General features: G+C 40.4%; 1 long non-coding RNA gene across 4 annotated transcripts in view; it reads right to left on the reverse strand.

Moving 5' to 3' along the window:
- The window catches only part of LOC132598235 (uncharacterized), a 93,375-nt gene that overhangs the window by 52,189 nt on the left and 28,912 nt on the right, over positions 1 to 12,274 (reverse strand). The gene's annotated exons all lie outside the window — the stretch shown is intronic.

Consider the following 12,274-nt stretch of genomic DNA (forward strand, 5'->3'; position numbering starts at 1 on the left):
TGCAACAGCTCACCTATTCCATTCAAGAAACCAGCAGCCTTGGTTAGCTGCCATTACAAACTTAACTTCTCTTGAAATCATTAGGGCTACAAAATGTTCCTTTAACTTCCCATCCTCTTGATTTTTAAAACATATCTCATTTATTGTGAGAGCGGTGAAACAATTTTAGAGATTCCCATGGTTTTCATATATTTATATATGTCCCAAACTCTTTCAGCTGCCAATTGTTCATTAAAATCAAGTAAACTGGAGTCATTCATAAGTCGACCTTCCCAGGATATCTTTGGGAAAATAGCATACTTCAAAATACTTCTGAATTTCTAAATGGATTGTTTAGAGACAAGCTTTCATTCATTCATAGCTATTGATACTACAGATGCCATGCCTACATTTCCTGGTAAATAGAGCCTAAATTAACACCCAGGCCCTGAAGATGGCCAAGATCATCTCACCAACACTGAGCACCAGTTTATCATGTAAAGAACTGTACCCAGGAGACACACTTGAAACAATTCAATGCTGTATTTCTTGGCTTTGAATATGTTTTCAATATACATTAATGAATAATGGGCTTTGTATTCTTAAAGGAAATAAGTCCTTAAGAAAAATTGGAATCAGATTTTGCTAGATAATACTTACTCCACACTAAAATGTAATAATTCAACATCCTAACTGTATTTGAAATTCTGAGACCAAAATCAGCAGATATTTGAATTTGAAAAAAATTTTTAGGCAGTCTTATGGAAGTTACATTGGGCATTAAAACATAAATAAAACGTGTCTAAATTTCTGATTCATAAAATTAGCCAATTCCAAGTCCTTTATACCTTCTTGGAATTGTAACCACCGCCGACCTCTTGTTCTCAATGATGCCAGGTTCACCTTCTAAATTGCAAACTGACCATCCAAGGTCTCTGTTTAAAAACTCTTATTGCAAACTATTACATTTAGAATGGATCATGAACAAGGTCCTACTGTAGAGCATAGGGAACTGTATCCAGTCTCCCAGGATAAACCCTAATGGAAAAGAATATTAAAAAAAGAACGTATATATGTGTAAAACTGAGTCACTCTGCTGTACAGCAGAGATTGGCACAAAACTGTAAATCAACTGTACTTCGATAAACAACAGACAGACGCCTTACTGACTCCGAATTGCCTACAGAGAAAAGCCCAGAGTGTGCAGGATCTCTTGCTCTTGTCAACATTTCTTTGATTTTTTTGAGCATTAACTCTTTTTGCTTTTGATTATACAAGCAATAAAAGCTTACCATATCCTATTTGGAAAATATGAAAAGCTTAGAGATTAAAATAAAAACCAACCATCACCTCACACTTAAGCAACTTGAAATCCACCGGATGAGTCTGAAATCCACCAAATGAGTCTGAAATCCACCAAATGAGTGAGTCTGAAATTCCACCAAATGAGTCTAAAATCCCCCAAATGAGTCTGTCTCCATGCTTTACCTGTAATGATTTCTGCCGGATCACCTTCCTCCTACTCAGCCATCTTCAGACTGACTTTTTAACCTGAAGATTCAGGTAACATCTTGGTAATGCCTTCTACGGCCCCTGACCCCAGGAGGTCAGATTTCTTCATGCTGTGGTCATTTGGTTTAAACACTCGTTACTCTTCTCCATCGGATGGTGAGCTGCTTCAAGGCCGGGGCTGTATTATGCATTTTTATATTTTTAGCCCTTAGCAACCCTCCTGCATCAAGTGTGTTCAGTACATTTTCCATAAGTGAATAAATGAATCATTGCCTTTCAGTCACTGCAGTGTCACTTCACTGCCATCCGTGCCCTGCCCACCCTCATGGGGAACAGGAAAACCATCCAATACGTAGGTCTGGGTAGAAAACCTACATGATGGAGCCAATTCTCCTCAAACTGGTTCATCTCTTGATCTTGCTATTTAAGTCAGCCTTCTCCGACAAAGTTTGAGCCTATAGTACTCATCTAGTTACTGCGTTATTCGTTTCAAAGAAAATCATTTCTATTGCTGAACACTCTTTCTGCCACTGATGTGGATTAAAAATAGCTGTATTTAATGAAACCATCCTGCCTGCCTTAAAATTTTACTAGGCACTGATTCTAGTTTTCACTAAGTTTATGAGCTTATCTGTTGTAAACTCCAGAAGGAATGCTGTTGTATTCAGTCCCTACAGTGCAAGGCATGGCCAGCACCCACTTATTTGCCAGAAATAAATCCTCACACTGAAAAGTTTGAAGCTGGCATTTCTCATTTGTGATGCTACACTTGTGTTCCACGGCAAGACTGATTCCCTGAATTCAAAGGATTCTAGCAAATGAATGATTAGAAATACATAATTTTAGGTGACAACCGTAGGTCTGCAGGAGAATGCTTTGATATTTGAAGAGAACACTTATCCTGAGAAATATCATTGTGATATGATTTGAACCACAGTAGGTTCAAAAAGAAAGGAAGGGGGGGTATCCTTTGGGAATCTTGAAAAACCACTTTTTTGCAGTAGATTGGTTGCTTTAACTCTGTCTTGAAATATTACTATGGGTGAAGCTTAGAATGAAAAGAAGTTTTAGGTAATGTGTCGTCATTTATGTGTCTTTCCATTGTAGGTAGTCAAGTTAACATACAGTTTAATTGATGAGGTCTCTTTTCGGGACCTCACCTTTCTATTTCTGGAAAGGCCTTGTGCATACACGTGTGGTGGAGTGGTGCACAGAGAACGCAGTGCTGTGGGTCAGGAGACCCGGGCCCTGGCACTGTCTCTGGGCCATGACCTACACAATTTTTTTTTTTTTTTTGCGGTACGCGGGCCTCTCACTGCTGTGGCCTCTCCCGTTGCGGAGCACAGGCTCCGGACGCGCAGGCTCAGCGGCCATGGCTCACGGGCCCAGCCGCTCCGCGGCATGTGGGATCTTCCCAGACCGGGGCACGAACCCGTGTCTCCTGCATCGGCAGGCGTACTCTCAACCACTGCGCCACCAGGGAAGCCCTCTACGCGATTTTGTACAAATGACTCAGCCGCTCTGGGCTTCCCAGTCCCTATTTATTGTCCCTGAGGTCTCTTCCATCTTTACAATTGCATGAGTCTATTTCCCATATGGTTTTTACGGTCCTCCCCCTAGGGATGGTTATTGTTCTTAAGATAATTTCCCATCTTTCTATGCATTGGGTTCCTGTTCTGAGCGTTTGAAGAGGGTCATCCTCACGGATACCTACAACTGTGATGGAAGCGTTTGGACCACCTTGGAGCTTGTTGAGCCATTAGGGTCCAGCGAACCTGTTCGCTGAAATGCGTGATATGCCTCCAGAGAGGCCTGAGAGTACACGTTTGTGGACTCAACAGGGGATGTGCATTCTCAAGGCCCTTGATGCCGAGGTCTCGTGTGCTCTGCGTTCCCCTCACCCCCCGGGGGCCCAGCACGGAGCTTTCTGTGGCCCCTGTCTGCTGATTGCGGGGCACCCGGGGAGTGCGGAGGAAACACAGGGAATGTGGGTTAGAGCTTTAGGTGCAGAAGCCAGGGTACCTTCAATCCAGATGTGCAGAGGCCTTGTGTTATCCAGCCTTTGAAAGAGACAAAGGCTATTGTGTGCTTATGGCTTATTTTCCTCTAAGAGAAAAACTTAGTAAGCGTTTTTGACACATGGACTCAGTATGTCTGCGTAGCAGCTGGAGTGATACAATGGACCCTAATAGCTGTTTCAGGTTTTTTCATACTAGTGCACACTCAATCCCTTCTCTTCCCTCAGAATATCTGCTTACAAACCACTTTACCCTGGGCAGTGTTCAGATTTAGATGTTTATTACGTGAAATGCAAGAGCCAAGCAGCTCCGAAGACCCACCCCTCGAAGGAGGCACGGTGCTCCTCACACACGTTTATTCCTTGGCAAGTCCGAACGCTGCCTACGCGTGAGATTATTTTCCATTTTGGATGGTGACACGGCTCACGGTGCAAAGATATCAGGTCTCTGAAGTCCGTTTTTGTCCCCCCAGTTCTGTTCACTGCCAGGTGTGTATCCCTAAGAGGCTGTAAACGTGCGGTTTTGGTAGCAAGAGCGGCTGCATGGCTGTGATTACGTCTGAATTAACACAGTGATGTTATGAAGCTCAGAGAAAAACACATTTCTCAGACGTGTATTTGTGGCTTGTAAGTTTTGTAAATGGAACAGATGAAACAATGACACACTCTGTCCCTTGTTTCTCCTTGCATATTTGTTGGTTCGTTTGCAGTGTTTTGGATACAGGAAAATGAAAGACAGGTAGGGATGTGTGTATAGATGTTTATCGTTTATAAATAGAGTGTAAATTGAGCACGCCGCCTCTCCATCAGCTGTGATATCAATGCTTGATGTTAGAATGCATTTCTCCACAAGTGATTGTCTCTGTGGCTTTGTTTATACCATCTTTTTCCTTCCAGTTCTGGTAAGAGGAGTGTGTGTGTGGGGGCGTGAATGTGAGATGAGAGAGCCACAGCTTTCTGATGGCCACTTTCTTTTCCAGCAAATTCTTGTCACAAGCCACAGGCACATGACTTTAAATAGATCCATGAGAAAGAGTTAAAAAAGCATTAGGTCTTTTTGTTCTTCTGTGGGCAAAATAACAACTTCCGCTTGTATTTCAAGATGCATATTTGCTGTGTTGGTCCTAAGGACTTAAAAGTGAAGTTGAAATCAATCTCAGATGGATTATCTGTGTGATATAAACATGTGGGCATGAAATGTATGGAGTGTACATATGGCAGCCCCATCTGATATAAACAAGTGGGGCTGAGGAACATACATACATGCCTTGATTGATTTGTTAACTGTGCCTGTAAATGGAGCTGAAAGCCCATTTTCAAGCATGACCTGCGATAAGCAAACGCATATAAACACACAATAAACCAAGATAACACAAGAATAACATCAATTAAAACAATTATGACAACTTCCAGTCATCACGAGGCATTGTTTCAGCTCCATCTTAAAACAGGAAAAGCTTCCAATTGTTCTTAAATCGACTGGTAACTGATTCCACATTTGTGGAGCCTTGACACAAAAGGGTCTTTGTCCTGCGTTTGTATTCACCGAGGACATGTGAGTTCCAGAGCCTCAGAAGGGAAGTTCTGTGTGGCTCTCTGTTTGCCAGGTTAAAGAGATGCCTACCAGGAAGACGCTCCCTTTATTTCATTGTTGGAAATATGCATTTTCTCTTTTCCTACCAAGCTGAAAGGATGTGAGTCTGAGCATTCACATGTTTAATGGTTTCCTTAGAGTCTACAGGCTAACGAATCTAAAACTCACAATTTATACTTTGGTAAATCAATTTGCCTTATTTGGTGATGTAATCAAATTGAATAGTGTGCACAGCAACATACCTAAATTCGTAAGGCAGAGAGTTACGAGGGATCCGTGCTCCCACGACACGAAATTATTTTGTTCATGTGCACGGGTGCACGTCTAGCGTCAAGAAGCAAGTTTTACAAAATATTACAATATTTTGTAATAACCTATAAAGGAAAAAATGTGAAAAAGAAAAAAATATATATAACTGAACCCCTGTGCTGTATACCTGAAACTAACATGACATTGTAAATCGGTTATACTTCAACTAAAGAAGAAAAAAGCAGCAAGGTGTATTGTCACACAGCCAGGGTACCAGCACTGGCTGTTTTATGTATTTGCATCTGGGTCTTGGTGTGGACTTTGCTTCTGAATCAGCTTTTTCTCCACAGTTGCTGAAGAGGTGGTTAAAACACCTGCTCTCTGAAGCCCGGCTGATTCCCCAGGCAGAGGGTCTGCTTCTTCTCACAGCTTCTCCCCTCTTCTCCTCTGCAGCAGAGTCCCCTGCCCTGACCCTCACCGCTTGCCCCTGTGGATCCCAGTTGCACAGGGTTGTTCATGGACCTGTTTCCCTGCGAGGCTGCTGTCTTGGGCGGAGAAAAACATCTCATGTGTCTTACTGTCCACTCTGTCTCAGCATCAAGGTGGTGTCCACCTAGAAGATTCTCAGCAAGTGGATGCTGAATGGCTTACACCATTCTAGGATCTACAAATCTTTGCCTAGACTCAGAATTTCAGATATTTCCTAGATATCCACAGATTATCATCATAGGAAAATCAGAAGTATCTCCACCCGGCATCTACAACTATATTTTATGAGAGACCAGGGCCAAATAACCCTGATTTAGAATCTGCATATCATCTCTGCCTTGGCCTCTCCAGTGACATCTTGAACCCCCATGAGGAAGGTCTGATCATACTGACCCAGCAATTCCTTTCTCCTCGGAGCCCTCCCAGCTCTGAGGCTCCACTGGTCACCTCCCACTCAACCAGTACATTCTAGGGTCGCTATTTGCAGTTGGCTGTCATCTTTCCCCAGGAGAAAATATATTTATGGATTTTTAGCTCCACTTCTGAGCGGTGGCCTTCAATTCTCTATTTAATTTCTTTGGAAAGTACTCATTGAATTACAAAGCCATCTTGGGCATAAATTCTGTTATTCATAGTTTGAATAAAATTTGTGAAATCAGGAGAATTGGTATTTAATTTGAGCTTCTATATGAGATGTGATTCAGTAATTTCTTTTGAAACTCATAGGCACACAGCACAGCCATGCAGGGAGACATTCTGTCTTCTGACTCAGAATCAGACCAATTAGCCCTTTGACACAGATGTACTGATCCCCTGGTGTAGACTGACCACCAGGGTGATTTGCAGAAAAGCTACGGAAGTCTCTTCTCCACTGTGTAGGCTTCTTTTCTCAGTGTCTCAATACGACGTGTTATAATAAGATGAAAGTGGCTGTTGCCGGGGCCGAGGGAGGGGGTCTTTTCACTTCTCTGAGTCTGTTTCGTCCTCCACAGAGCCAGGGGCTGGACCAGGTGATGATTGTGTAAGTTCCTTTCTGACAATAGCAGTGCGTCTCTACAGCCATGAAGGTTACCAACACACACAGCTTTTAATTGTGAATGTAATTCTCCTGTTGGGGTGACACATGTCCTCCGTAGAAGGTCACCTGAAGTCACCGGTCAAAGATGCTTATTTTAAAAGGCAACATCCACCCAGGTTTTCTCAATTGTGACCAAACAGACTGACCAATTTTAAATGATGCTTAGCTACGCGGCTATGTCAAGTGGGAGGATTCCTGCCTCAATTCTGTCAGGGGGGGAGATGTATTTCCTGTGGAATTCGGGGAAAGGACTCAGTTAACCTCTGTGATGATAGCTGTGGCTCAGCTCACCTGGAAGTGAGGGTGGTGCCACGTTGAGCTGGAGGAGTGATGGGCAGATTGACCACAAGGCAGAGGGTGTAGGAGATGAGGGTGGACACACAGGGACAGGGCTAAAGGGAGCATAACTCACTGAGTTAAGGACACATGCTCTTCCCCTAGAGGTGAGGGGCTGTTGAAGCCTGGTGAGCAGGGAGGGCTGTGGTCAGCTTCCTCAGCCCGTGACAATCCGTGGGATGGACAGAGGTAGACACACACTGCCGGGTGCCTGGTCACCAGTCTGGGCTTCAGAAAAACCTACACTAGGAAGGGTTTTGCCCACTGGGCAGGGCCAGCCTGAGCAAAACGTGAAAGAGGGATGCCTACTGGTTTTACAGATCTCCAGTGGATCTGGACAGAACTTTCATTTGTGCTGAGAATCACTATGGAAAATCAAAGGACTGAATGTTTTAGTGAGAAAGCTGTAAAGGGAAAATACGTCATCATTTCTGTGGAAACTTTTGCCCGAACAAGGCCCCTTGTCTGGAGCTCTGAGAAGAGTATCAGTTCCTCACAAACCATCCCTTTATGATACAAAAGCTTCTCTGATAGTCAAGAGAAGAGCGAGATGCACAGCTTAAGACAAAGTTAAGTTGGGATTTGGTTGTGATGCTCCTGCCAGAGTCCACATCTGCAGATCTTCTGGGATAAAATGAAGAGCGTCTTCGGGCGGGGTCTCCAGAAGCAGGTGGGAGGCGAGGAGTGGTTTGCAAAGGATGTACAAGGTAGGGATCCCAGGAGGAAGCCAGCCAGGGAGTCTTCTTAGGCAGTGGTAGCCCCAGTCTGAGCCCCAGGGGAAGCTCTGGGGTATGAATTAAACCTGAGAGGCATCCTGATGGAGGTAAGGGAGTTGTGGGTGCTACACTCCTGCCCTTGTTAGGCTTAGGCCAGGGGAGGCCAGGAGCCCAGGGGCAGTCCTCTGCAGAGACGGCCCCATGCAGGCGTGAGGAGCAATAACACAGAGGAAGGGGTGGGGACCAGACCAACAGCCCCATAAAGGGAAGCAAGGGAGTCTTCCCAGAGCAGGAAAAGTATCCCCACAAACCTTTTACCAGCCGAGGTTTGCATAGAGCCTAGTGGGTACCACTTGGAGTCAGATGTGTGTTCTTTTTCTTGCATGTCTAAGTTTCATACTGGATGTAGAAACTTGAGCAAGGTCCTTAGATTTTTTTCACACATAAGAGCTCAGTTTTTACTTTTCAAAACAGGAATAATGTTATTGCTTCCCTTATGGGATGGTTGTGACACAGAATACATGTAATGCTCTGCTCTGAGTCTGACCCCAACATAATAAATGGTTAATAGATGGGGAATACCACGAGAATTGAATGTCTTATGCTTAAATAATCATCACTGGCTAAATGTTTAATCAGAAAACACACACATAGTGTGGATAAGGGAAACTACAAATAAAATTTGTCCTGATACTTGAGGGCAAACATATCATCTGGCTTTTGAATTCAGATACCTCAGCTTCTTTTGATCTGAATTATTCGGGGAACAAATTCAACTTTCTGCCTTAGTCCTGTTTTGCTTGGAAAACACAAATGCTACTGACATTATGACTCTTTCATTACACAAATCATAGAACTTCTCTGGGCCAAACTTTCCCCTCTATAAATAAGATAGTTTGACAAATGATCTCTAAGTTTCTTTCCAAAGTTTACTATGATTCTATTATTTTGTGCATGCCATTTTAGAGTGAATTAATCATAGGAAAATAAACTTTTCAATTGTACTGAAGGTTTCAAACAAACTCCTAACCTTTACAATTCAAGAACATTATACGAACACTGTAAATAAGACTTCAATTAGAGGGATGAAGATGGGAACATAAACTGTTTTGTTCTGGTGCTGTTTTGATGTTTTGTTATTTTGGATTTGAAAACAGTGCAAGGTAAGAGAAGAGGTGAGGGTTGACTTAAAAAAAGCTCCCACAACTTTAATTATTTCTGCAGAAAATTTGCAGACCAGAGAAAAAGTCGTATGCTGCATTTTGACCTACATGAAAGAAACTGTCAGAATGATAAAGCTCTTTATGACAGAGCTATTATGTTGAAGGCGTTTACTCTAGCAGTGTTTTTTTGAGGTACAAAACACATGGCCTTCGTAAAATACACAGATTCTAAGTTAGGAGAGTTCTCAGTCTAAGATATGCTTATCCTCTTTAAAAGAAACCTAAAAGCAATTAACAAACAGGGTAATGAGATTTGATCATTTAAATTATTCTAGAGAAACTCAAGAGAATATGGAAAGTTACATATATTAAATTATAATTGTGATGATTTAAGAATATGATTCTCGATCCTACTATGAAGCAATATTTTTATGGTAGTTTATTTTACCTTTGAAAGATCCTCCCATGGAGACTTCCCCGGTGGTCCAGTGGTTGAGACTTGCGCTTCCACTGCAGGGGGCGTTGGTTCCATCGCTGGTTGGGGAACTAAAATTCCACATGCCGTGTGTTGAGGCCAAAACACAAACAAAAACAAAAAATCCTCCCGTGGAGGGATATGAAGTAAATAAGAATTTCTTCATGGATTTAAATATTAGTCTTGGAGACGTGAAGATTAAACAATGCTATCTACATTTGGGATACTACATTTATATTCTTAGGTTGTCCTTATATTAATTATATATGTGGAGATACGTTTTATTTTTTTATTTAATTTAAAAAATGTTATTGGAGTATAGTTGATTTACAATGTTGAGTTAGTTTCTGCTGTACAGCAAAGTGAGTCAGTTATACATATACATATCCACTTTTTTTTAGATTCTGTTCCCATATAGGTCGTTACAGAGTATTGACTAGAGTTCCCTGTGCTATTCAATAGGTTCTTATTAATTATTTATTTTATATATAGTAGTGGGTATACGTCAATCCCAATCTCCCAGTTTATCCCTTCCCCTTCTGCTTTCCCCCCTGGTAAGCACAAGTTTGTTTTCTACATCTGTGACTCAACTTCTGTTTTATAAATAGGTTCATTTGTACCATTTCTTTAAATTCCACATATCGACGATATCATATATTTGTCTTTCTCTGAGTTACTTCACTCAGTATAAGGAGTTTCAGAATATGAGAAATTAAAATTTTTTGAAAGCTCAAAATGGGATAGTTTGCCTTCTTCCACAATATATCCTGCAGCAGCCACAAGCATCAGTCTTAGCTAAGAAAGGAGCCCCCTTAGCACAAACATGAACCTTCCCTCTGCAGATTCCAATTAAGATGAGCAAAGGAATATAAAAACAGGAGGTGCGGTGGGGAGGAAATCAGTGCTGAAAATTAAGGTGATGTTACAAAAATATTTAGAAATTCAAGTCAGATATTATGCAGCCGGACTAGATTTAACAAAGACACCAAGAGAAAACTCTTGCTTTTCCTTCCTAGAAAGAAGTGTGCTTCAACAAGATATAAACAGAGATTCTGTGAGAAACCCAATTGCACCAGTTTGGAGGGGCAAGAGCAGGTCACAAACAAGAAGGGGAGTAGCACTCAGAATCTGTTTTTCTAGCTTCTAATGACAGCATCAAAAATGGAGATCAGGCATGGCTACACCAAGCAGCAGAGCATGGTTTGATGGGCATTCCCTGATGCTCGATGCAGCCAAAAGAGGACTTTAAGGCTTGCGTTTTAAAGGCATCAGGTAGTAAAATTAAAATAGGGTATATAACTTCATAATTACTAGAGAAACTTGATCAAATAGACCATAGTTCACACTGCCAAAAAGAGAAAAAGAAAATAAAATAGAAGAAAGAAGTAAAAAGAAAAAAATCATAATGACAAAAAGGGACTAAACATATCACTTAATGACAATAAATGAAAATGAGATAATGTTCCCTATTAATATCTGGCAAAGCATATTTGAAGGCAAATAAAAGCATATGACAAGACCAAGAGGGACACTTTCTTTCTTTTAAAAATTAAGAATATAATCACAAAAGAAGATAATGCTCATGAAAGTTTATGTACAGAATTACCTAGTAGCAAACTATATAAATAAATGTGGTTGAAAACACAAAAGGCGATTGACAGAAAATCAATAGAAGTGAGAGATTTTGATGTATTTTTATGAATGCTTACCAGATAATAGGCAAAAAATTAATGGATATTTAAGATCTAAGTCACGAAGCCAATTTGATGTGATGAAATAAATATGTAGTTATGCTATACATTTCAAATGTCCATGACTAACTTAAATACGATTATATTGTTTACAAAGCCAACCTCAATACAGTCCACAAAATAGAAATTCTCTCACACAATGTCTGACATCAGTGCAAAAAACTAGAAGTTAATATCAAAAAATATAAAAGATACTCATAAAATCATCTCTTTTTAACAAATAAAAAAACATAAATAATGCTTAACAAAGGAACAGGAGAAATGGTGGTTATGGAATATTTAATAGACAAAATAAAAACTCACATATATAAAAATTTATGGGATGCTGTCACAGTTCTAATTAGACATAAATTTACAGTATAAAATACTTTTGATATTAAACAAGAAAGAGTAGAATGACACAAGTTAATTATTCATATTAAGGTTAGAAAAATAAGGGTGAAACAAAAACAAACCAGGAGTAAAAGAGAAAGGATCTATTACTATAAAAGCAGATTACATAAATAAATCTGAGGCTTTCTTTTTAAGAAAATGTTATTTTCAACCCCTAGCTAGTCTTTTTAAGAAAAAAGATCAGAAAACTCATATATTCCTAGATTCAAAGGAAATTAAATTTATGAAAATTACAATGCACTATTTTATACTGTTTTGAAAAAACACTAATTAAATGGTCAGTTCTCCCCTGTTTTAAAATACAACTTTTGTGATATACCAAATACTTATATGTTTTATGTTTTATTTCTGGAGTTTTATCCCATACCTTTAATCTGCCTGGCTATTCTAGGAATAACATCACACTGTTTTAATTATTGCAAGTCTTTTAAGACACTTAAATGGTAGGTAGGTCAAGCCTTTCATTATTTTGTTGTTTCTAAATTTTCTTCGCTATTCTTATTCATTTTTTACTCTAGAATA

The sequence above is a fragment of the Globicephala melas genome, chromosome 12 (genome assembly GCF_963455315.2).
Source record: "Globicephala melas chromosome 12, mGloMel1.2, whole genome shotgun sequence".
Lineage (NCBI taxonomy): Eukaryota > Metazoa > Chordata > Mammalia > Artiodactyla > Delphinidae > Globicephala > Globicephala melas.